This window comes from Equus przewalskii, chromosome 12 (genome assembly GCF_037783145.1).
Source record: "Equus przewalskii isolate Varuska chromosome 12, EquPr2, whole genome shotgun sequence".
Lineage (NCBI taxonomy): Eukaryota > Metazoa > Chordata > Mammalia > Perissodactyla > Equidae > Equus > Equus przewalskii.
Window position 1 is genome coordinate 35,677 of NC_091842.1, and position 10,208 is coordinate 45,884.

General features: G+C 60.7%; 1 long non-coding RNA gene across 1 annotated transcript; it reads left to right on the forward strand.

The window, feature by feature from the left end:
• Positions 1-1,138: 1,138 nt before the first annotated feature.
• Positions 1,139-9,538, forward strand: LOC139074676 (uncharacterized). The gene is made up of 3 exons (XR_011524302.1): positions 1,139-3,105; positions 5,661-7,449; positions 7,998-9,538. It is a non-coding gene; the product is annotated as an uncharacterized lncRNA (long non-coding RNA).
• Positions 9,539-10,208: the final 670 nt, after the last annotated feature.

Sequence of the window (10,208 nt, forward strand, 5' to 3'; positions counted from 1 at the left end):
TGTCACCTCTGGCCTGTTGGGAACAGAGGGTCCCTAAGCCCATGAGATCGCCCAGCAGAGACCACCTTCCCAAGGTGTCAGGTCTGAGCAGCTGACACTGGAATCTGAAGGTCATTCTCAAGGAGATGAGAAAGCCCGCGGGTGGTTCCTGGGGGCCCTTTAGTCTCCCAGAAATGCTCTGGGCTGGGTGCAAACCCACAGCCCTGAGAGCAGGTGTGTGGTTCCACCCACTCCACGTGGGTTGTCCTCCTCTATCCATGGCCTGTCCCTGCCCAGGGCACCTGCCACTGACAGCCTCCAGGGAAGCAGGTCTGGAGCAAGCTCGTCCTGCGCTCTGTCTCCCTCCTCTGCATCCCAGAGAAACTGCAGCTTCCTCTTCACCTCGAAACCAGCCTGCAGAAGCCTGAGAGGTGGGGGCGGTGGCAGGGAACACAGATCCTCCAGGTCACCCAGGTGCGGGCGGGAAGGAGCTGGAGGTCCCCTCAGGACGGAAGGCCATGCCCTGCCCACAGCCTGACCTGATTGAGAGCTCGGCTCCATGACATTTATTTAGTGCCGCTCCCTGGGTACTCACGGGAGCTGACTGCGTAGACACTTTCTGTCAACTAATACAGTATGACCTGCCCCCTCCGGCCTCAGGAAGCCGCTGCCCTCGCCCCCTGGAGCAGACGAGGAGCCTGGAGCTCGGAAGGCCGACGTCACTCACCCAGGCCTGACCCGCCTCTGGTGTGGGCTCTGGGGCAGGTCAGACTCAGGCGGTTGTGAGTGTGAGGCAGACGTGCTGTGCCCTCCGGGACACACACAGCTGAGCCCAGCAGTCGCCAAACACGGCAAAGACACAGGGTTAATACCCAAGGGAGTGAGCCTGGGGACGTCCCTGACAGGGGCTTCGAGGCTAGAAGAGGAGATGGGCCACATGAGGGGGAGTCAGACGCCACAAGGGAGAATGAATCCTGGAGGATCCAAGCAGGACGGATGCTTCTGGAACTTCCCAACACGCGGCAGCGGCTGGGCTTGGGGCCGTCCCAGGAAGGCGGATCCCCCCACGTCCCTGCTCCCTGGGGACGGGCTCTGGAGGGCAGCTCCAGGGCTGGGGAGGCCTGAGGTGCCTTCCGACTCAGCAAAGATGCTTCGGTGCAAGTGTGGGCACCGTGGGGGCGGCCTGACGCTCCCCGGTCCTCACCAGTGGGGGGCCTCTGGGCTGGATGCACCCGCCTCGGTCTGAGCCGTTCACCACCTCGAGCAGGGCTCTCTCCATCTGGTAGAGGGCGACGGCGTTCTCCCCTCCTCTGTGTCACGGGGGTGGTGAGAATGCGTGTGCACTTGCTGGGAAGGCTTGAGAAGGAGGAGCTGCGGCAGACGGGTGTGCACAGAGTGTAAGCGACAGAACCTCCAGGAGAGTGAGCCGGGGCGCCCTTCCTCCCGAGGAGGGGAGAAGCCTGTTTCCGGTGAGTCTGACCTGCCCAGACTGGACATCACTGAAGAAGACGGAGAGCTGCACACAGGGTCTGAGACCTGCCTGGGAGGCTGTGCCGGCACCAGTGTGGGGAACGTAGGCCGTCCGCTCGCGCTCTGTCCTGCTCTGCCCTGGGCCTCCTGGCCCCGTGCAGCCCCGTGCCCTCTCCTGCTCCCACTCGTGCCTCCGTCTCCACCACACCTTTAGCTCATTTCCCCAGCTTCCACCCTCCAGCCCTGCCCAGGACGCCTTCCCGCTCGCCCCTCGGCAGGGCATTTGCACAGACAAGTCTCCACGGCTGCCCAAGCCCTGGCCGCCCCCAGGCTCTCGTGGACCCTGCCCTGAGCCTGCGCCCGGGCAGCCCTCCCACCCAAATGGTCCAGGACCTCGTGGCGGCTCCAGAGGAACAGGCTGAGGAGAGGGTCAGGCCCTGCGTCTTTCTCCGTCTTGTTTCACACCGACTTCCGGGACTCTGAGACCAAAGGTCTGTGCCAAGCAGAGCCGTCCAGGGAGCCCAGACGAGGGGATTGAGGAGGCGAGAGAGGGCGTCACGGTGAGAGAGACACACTCCCGTTTTCCTGGGAACTGCTCAGTACGGTGAGGGCAAGTCTGATGTTGAGTGGAGCCCCCCGCACTCCCTGCAGGACGAGAGCAGAGACTTGGCAGGAAGTGAGCTGAGGCGAGATTTCCACAGGACTGACTTGCCCCAGATCAGTTCCTTCTCCCCGATCAACGCGTCGTTGACGACTCAGCACCCCACCCCATCCTTCCTGAGAGCATCTCCTTTCCCACCATCATCATTTATACTGTGATTTTGGCTTGATCCGTGCCGGCAACAGAGGAGATTTACAGGTTTGATTTCAACGCGAGGGGCAGAAGCAAGCAGGGGTCTGTGCGGCTTCCTCAGACCCTTCTAACGGGAAGGAAACCCATCAGGGATTTTGAAATAGAACAGCAGTTTCCTTTTCCCTGTGGGATCTGCATTAGCAAGTCTGCAAATGGAAAATGCATTCGGAACCGCCAGCGTCCCTTACGGCCCTCAGTGGGGAAGCGGGTGGTGATCCTGCTGCTATTTTAAAACTTGTCTCGGGGTCAGGAGCAGCTGAAATCGTTTGGGGCTTAATTTTGCATGAGGATGTAGCAAAGCGTAAGAGGAGGAGAGAAAGAGAAAATGCTAGTGACGGAGAAGGGGCCCCGAGAGGGAACCGGAGCCAAGGCTGAGCTCAGAGGGGCATGGACCACGGATGTGAGGGGAACAGGGCTGAAGGATGAAGCCGGGCAGAGGCGGCCGGACGGGAGCGGGTGTGCGTGTGGACACAGCCAGCTCTCAGGCTCTGGGGTGTGCTGTCCCAAGAGAGAGCTGCCGGACAGGCTGGGAGGGGAAGCTGCCTGGACGACTGACCGAACAGAGGCCGAGGGAGCGTGAGGAACCTCAGGCCACAATTACAGCCTCTGGGCCCAGCTCGGAAGTGTGGCCTCGAAGAGGGGCTCCTCTGCTGGGCGCCAGCTGCCCCGAGCGTGACCTTAAGGCCTCGTGGCTTTGCACACAGCCAGGCGCTGCCCACCCGTCCCTTCCCTCCTCATGGTGTGGAGGGGGTCCAGACAGCGCTGCTCTCCCCGCAGCTCAGATGAGGAGCCGAAGGAGTGAGGTGAGTGGTCAGCCTGGAACCAGAGATCAGAGGCCGACACTACGGTTTCCTGCAGCAGAAACGTGCAACATACTGACACACGCGTGAACACACATGCCACAATCAACAAGGCCACACAGACACGCCACAATCACACGCGCGTCCACACCCACCTGCACGTGCACACAGCACACACATACTTGCTCACATGCACTAGGTCTGTCCTCTGCACGCTGGGCACAGCCAGGCCGGAGCCAGAGGCTCATGTGGCACCTCCTGGTGGGCACCCTGGGCCACGCGGTGAGCTGGCACTGCCCCGGCCACCTCCCAGGACAGCGCACGGCTCTGCCTGGACGATCCCCCTGCTACCCCTGCCCCCAGCAGAAGCTCATTAACTTATTTTTCCACCGGCATTCTGTGTCCCTGGTCACCCAGGCCTGGGGCGAGACACTGCCCGGGGCAAACGTCCATATTGATGAGGCCGAGAGGGGAGCAGTAGTGCCTCCTGGGCTGCTGAGAGGGCCGAGCTCCGGATGCTCGTCAGCCGCTGCCCCTTCCCGTCACCACTGAGTGACCAACGGGGCCACTGGGGGTGCAGCCCCAGGTGTTCGCTGCTTGAAACCTGGTCAGTCCAGGCCTGGTCTCGGCCAGACCAGGGCTCCCCAGGCTTCATGCTCAGAGCTGGACTGGGCGGCCCCCGAGCCTGGTCCAGCCGAGACCCTCGAAGGCCCTGCTCTCCAGCAGCTCGCAGCCCACGACTTCAAACTGCAGCTGCCGTGATCCCCAAGAAACTAGATCTTTCTCCATTGAGCTGGTTATTTTTATGCTCGTGCAGAAGTTCTGCGTCACAGAGCAAATCTAAGTTGCTCTCAGCTGTGACGGTCCCTGCAGGGAGGTGCCGTCCCTCAGCACCTGTTGCTGCTTTTCCGACAGGAGCAGGTGCTCCCCAGGCCCCAGGTCCCCAACGGGCACATTCTTGCTGACATCTCGGCTGTCACGTCTCTCTCCCCAAGAGTCAGAGAGCGGAGGGGGGTTAACTTTCCACCCCCGGACTCGGCAGGGTTTGGTTTGGGGAAATTCTCTCCATTGCTTCCTTCCTCCTTGTGTCACTGTCACTCCGTGGTCACTGAGCCCCCGTGACCTGCAGACGCTGTGCTGACCCCGGGGACTCGTGGTAGACGTGAAGCCTGCTGGTCAGAAATCCTAACGAGTCACTTGCAGGGAGAGAATAATGGGGCATCATTTGTATCGTGGCCAGAGGCCGTGGCCGTGCTCCCCGAGGAAACCAGGAAAGCCAGCGTTGGCCAGGCCGGGGTCGGGGAGAGGGGCAGAGAGGCCTCCCGCGTTAGCGAGTTTTTATTCAGCACCAACACTGACCTATTTCCAGGGTGGCAGGTGCCTTCAGAGCTCTGGGGCCTGGGGGTGGGCAGAGGGGTCTCGAACCCCTCCCCCGCTGACCTGTGATCACTCCTGGCTCTCCTCTCAGTGCCGCTGCAGGAGATGGCTCCGTCCAGAGAGAGCTGGACTCTGAGCCTCAAGCAGGGCCGAGCATTCCTGGGGTCACACCCTGAGAGGTTGTGGCTCTGCTGCTCCCCACCGTGGGGTCTCTGATGGCACTGGCTTGTCTGGGTAGCAATGCACCGACCCCTCAGAACTTCTGTGAGAAATGAAAGAGACGCTGCGTGTTTGGGTCTGACATGCACGAGTGACAGGTCAGTGTCTACCCTCTACGCTCAGTGTCAGCGTCAGCTCACAGGGGGAGGGGCCTCTTCACCCCTTTTCTGATTTTTCCCTCTGCTCTCACTGGCTTTGCCATGTGTCCCTGGATGGGTCTGGTGTGTTCCCACTTTGTCCCCGATGAGAGGGCCTGGCAGCTCTCGGCACCTGCACGTCCAGGCTGCAGTCAGCTGTGGTCTGAGCCGGGCCTCCCTTGTCCAGGGCTGGGGTGCTCAACAGGACGGGGAGGGGAGGTGCCTGGTCTGCGTCCCTGCTGCCTGGAGCTCAGACAGATGCACCATAGCTTCTCCGGGACCCCTCGGCAGAGGGGCCTGATCAGGAGGCTGGGCCCTCAGCCTGCGGCTCGCAGCTCTACGAGGGTCCCAGCTTCTGGCTCGTCCCCGTGGGGCCGGTCTGGGCTCCTCCGACTCCAGCGCCTCAGCCTGGAGACGTGGCTTGTCAGCTCGTCAGCTGCTTCTCCTCCACCTATGCCACCAGCGCTGACCCTGCAGATGCAGAGTGGACACAGGGGAGCATCGGGGGCTCAGGCTGGCTCAGCTTAGGATGGGCCCCACCTCTGATCCTCAGCTTGCCCGGGGCGGGGGTGATCACCCCAGCCCTGAGCCCTGGCCGTCTCCACCGCTTCCTCAGGCAAGCAAGGCAGGACGCCATGGGGAGGGCCAGCTGCGGCCTGCTGAGGTCCCGTCCTCCCGTCCCACAGACCCTGAGGAGGATCTGGGTTCGCTGGGTTTTCCACATCAGCCTGCACCGCGTATCCAGACTCGGCTCAGAGAAGCCAGTGTTTGAGAAATGTCTTGGGGGGTAAAAGGCAAATGCAACACATCCTCTGTTTCCCTCAGACAGAAAGCATGAAACCATCACACACAGAAGGGGCCACAGAGCGACGGGTCGGGTGCCCCTCAGCCGGGAGCTTCTGTTCTGCTGTGGGAGGAGCCTGAGCTCCCGAGCGATGGCCAAGCCCCAGCTCCGTCCGTCTGAATCCCAGCTTGTCCCTCGGAGTCGGACCTGGATGGAAGGGTCAGAATGCACGGCCTGCGGGGGCCACGGGCAGGCAGCCGTGAGTCCACCCCACCCCCTGTTTCTTTCTGTCTTCTGTACCCCTGAGAACTTTCCGTTCAGTTCGCACGGTGTCTCCAGATCCCTGGGGTTTCTGAGTGAGCTGAGCATGGCCAGGCGCTGGGTCAGCCCCGGGGCTCTGCTGCCCCAGATGCCAAGTCATCGCTGCTCAGTCCCGCCCTTGACGTCCCTTCTTGTGGCTTCTCACTCTCATCCCCCTCTGCCCCTGCAGATGGAAGTCCAGCCACAGACCTGCCCCAGCAGGAGCCGGGGTTGGGGCGTCTGGGGCAGAGGCCTGAAGGGCAGAAGCTCGCCAGGGTGGGAGGGTTGGTCGTCCACCAGCAATGGTGGGCTGCCCCTGCCCGAGGGGGGCGTGTCTGTCTGTGTCTGCGGGTGTCTCTGTATCTCTCTGTCTGTCTTGTCTCTGTGCATGTCTGTGTGCCTCCGTGTCCGTGTGTCTGTCTCTTTGTGTCTACCAGCTCACAGGACAGTCAGAAGCCACAGCCCACGCCCTTCTCCATCTGGCCTTCTGTCGGGGCCACGGGGAGGTCAGTGTCCTGGAAAACGAGCCCCATGGAAGCCCTGACTCACAGCCACTTCCTCCTGCCCCCCACCCGCCCCCACGGCTGGGCACACGGGCGCCCACAGCCCAGGCCCACAGCCCTGACTCACCACCACGCGGCTCTAACTGGACGGCTTCCTGGGAAGGGCAGCTGAGGACACGGAGGCACCGCGAGGAGGCGGCCCCTCTGGCCCCGCGTGCAGCTGTGGGGCCGGCGGCTCTTGCTCTCCGGGCCAGCGCTGGCCGGACCCCGGGAAGCCCGTCCTGCCCGACGCCCAGACGGGGCGCGTGAGGCTGGGGGGTGGGTCTCGCGCGTCCCTGACAGACCGTGTTTCTCTGCTGAGACGTGCCCTTCATGCCTCCCGCCAGCTTCCTCTTGGTGTCTTTTTCCCGTTCTGATTCGTAGAGACTTTCACACACCCCCAACGCTGACCCTCTGGCAGTTACGTCCCTAGTGAGCAGCTTCTCATTTTACTTCTCTCTCACTTTCTTTAAGGTGATTGTGACTAACAGATTTTTAAAGTACTCAGACTCATCAGGCTCTCGTTTTGTAGCGTTTTAAAGAGATCCCCACCCCAAGGTCACAAACACACACCGACACTTCCCAGGCAGTGTCTGTGAGAACAGCTGTGCGTTCAAGCCCGGGGTCCAGCTGCAGCTGACGCGCCTGCTGGGAGCCAGGATCCAATTTCCTTCCCACAAGGAAACCGTCTCCACACCTGGCGGCTGCTCTGCTCTTGCAGAAGGAAAACCCCACAGGAGGACATGCCGTCGGATCCCACCACGTCCTGGAGAAGGATGGATGGCTCCCAGCCAGTTGTCCTCCTGGGCGGGGCCGCTTGTGGGACGTGTGCCGTCATCCAGAGTGGACTCAGCACAGTGCTGACTGCAGCCACTGAGCTGAAGGACAGACACGAGGGCCCGGCCCCCGGCCCTGAGTGGGCTGTTTCCACCACAGCTAAACGCCACGGACCCCGCTCAGGGGTTTCCTGTTGCCTTTCACTGAGAAGGTCAGGGTGGGAGGCTGTGGGCCCCAAGCTGAAGAGAGACGCATGTATCTGTGTTTGTGCACGTGTGTGCATGCGTGTGTGTCTGCATGTATGTGCGGGTCTATGTGTGTCTGCACATGTGTGTATCTGCAGGTCGATGTGTGTCTGCACGTATGTGCGGGTCTGTGTGCATGTGCACGCATGTGCGTCTGAAGGTGTGTTGAGTGTCTGTGCATATGTGTCTCTGTCTGTGTCTGTGCAAGGGCCTGAGTCGGGGCTCTCGGGGGGATGCTCTGCTCCAGGCCCGGTTAGGCTCCTCCCCTGAGTGTGGAGAGACCAGCCCAGCTTCTGGGCCCCGAGGGGAGTGGGTGCAGCTGGGAGTCAGAGTGCAGACCCGGGACGTGGGATGTCTGCCCCCAGAGCTGTGACCCAAATGGGTGCGAAATGCAAGGCGCTAAAATGAGCATCTTTAGCTCCGGTCTTTCACGAATGTAGACAGAAAGTGCTGGGCTAACGGGATCAGTTTGTACCAAAGGGGAGTTAACTTTATTCATTCTTCTCACTGGCAGAGCCCAGGCGGGTCTCCGGCCACCGCACAGGACCTTCCAACCGTCAAAGCTGGTGTGACGAGGCCGGAGAGGAGGACACTGGTGGACGCCCCTAATCAGCTCAGCAAGGAAACAGCCCGGATCTTTGGGATCTGAAAGCACCGAGGGCTCGCCTCGGCTGAGTGTGGGCCCCTGAAGACCTGGCACAAGTGTGACGTGATCTGCTGACAGCCCAGGAAACCAGAAAGCAAACGGGGCTGCAGCTTTGTGCTTCTTTGGACTCAGCTGTCTGGACAGGCTGTACCCTCGCGGCCGAGAGAAGATGTCTTCACGACGGGTTGGACGCGAGCTCAGCACCCGGGTCTGGGAATCTCATCTCCGGAGGAGCGGACTCTCTGGAACGAACTTCGTGCGGCTGCCTCTCCCTCTGCTGTTTCACGAACGCGTCCTCAGTTCCTCGTTACTCTCTGGAGTCCCCGGTCTACTCGTAGCATCTGCCTCTCCTGGAACTCTGCTTTCTCTGACGCCCTGAGCCTGTTTCTTCATGTCCACTGACTGCCGCGTTTCAGTCAACCGAGGAGATGCTGGAAAGGAACACGCCCACACCGTCCGCCGTCTTGAACTGCAGACTTGACGCTCAACCAGCCGCCACTGATCACATTTGCATCACAACCCAATGATCCCAACCACCGGCCTGGACCCGTTTCCTTAGAGCCAGAAAGACAGATGCCAACACCGTGCCAGCCACCTCGGGCCAGGGCCCTCTGGGTGATTTAATACTGATGTTCACGACTTGTGTTCTGGGGTCTCTGCACTGAGCACAGACTGTGTTTGAAGTTGAAAGGAAGGCAGGCAAATAAGAAAAGAAAGAAAGAGAGAAAGAGAGAGGGAGGCGGTGGGGGAGGAATTGAGGCCTCCTCACCTCACACCCGCGAGCGTGGCCACAATGAGAAACACTCACAGAAAACACGCGTCAGTGAGGACGCAGAGAAGCTGGGACTTGTGCACTGCTGCTGGGATGCTAACGATGCAGCCGCCGTGGAGCACACTCTGGCACGTCCTCAAGGCTTATCGACAGGCTGTCATGTGATGCGGCCGCCCCACTGTGCACTGAAGGAACCGAGGCCGGGTCTTGCAGAGGTGTCTGCACACCCGTGTTCACAGCAGCGTGATTCACAAGAGCCCCAGGGTCCATCAGCGAATGAAGGGATAAGTGGAACGCGGCCCATCCACAGGGGAGCATCATTCAGCCCCAGAAAGGAAGGACGCCTGTTACAACACGGACAGAGCTTGCGGGCATCGTGCTGAGGGAAATCAGCCACAAAAGGGCAGGCACTGTGTGATCCCACTCACGTGAGGCCCCTGGAGTTGACAGATTCATAGAGACAGAAAGTAGACGGTGGGGCCAGGGGCTGTGGGGGGGGAGTCAGTGTTTAATGGGGACCGAGTCTCAGTTTGGGAAGATGAGAAAGTCCTGGAGACAGATGGTGTGACGGCTGCACAACATTGTGAATGTGCTCAATGCCCCTAAACAGTGCACTAAAAAATGGCTAACTAATAAATTTTATGTTGTGTTTTTTACCACAGTTTTAAAAATAAAAACTGTGGTAAGTTAAAAAAAAAAAAAAAAAGCTGCTACAAAATGATACATAAAGCTTGAAAACCAATCTTTATATTACGCATGTACCTTAATGGTGTCAAACGTGCCTCCTCTGTAAAGACACCACATTTGGGACGTGGGCAAAGGGAGGTCAGTGAAGAAGGCTCCAGGGACGAGGGTGTCAGCTGTGCCCACAGTGCCCAGTGCCCCGTGCTGTGTCCTCTCCACCCACCCGTCCTGGGCCATCAGCTCAGAAGCAGCCCTCACCCCACGCTGGGGCCCAGGGGGAGCAGGAAGGAGGGCACAGGGCCCGGGCTCAGCTGAGGGCGTCACTCGACCGTGTCTGTGCCAGCTTGAGGCAGAGGCCCCGTCAAGGTGTGGGCAGAGATGCCTGTCTCCCAAACGGCGCCCCCAACTCCTTCCAGAGCTCGGAGCTCAGACGAACCTGGAGGGTGTGGGCAACGCACTTATGCGGGGGGAGGCTCGGACGCGTTCTGGGGTGAAACCCAGCGAAAATGCTCCCCTTGTTCTCCACGCCGTCCCGGCCTGACAGACGGGCTCGCTGTCACGGCCTCCTGGTTCCAGGAACTCGGGCAAATTCTCCCTCTGGTTCCCCATTCGTGAGGCGGGAG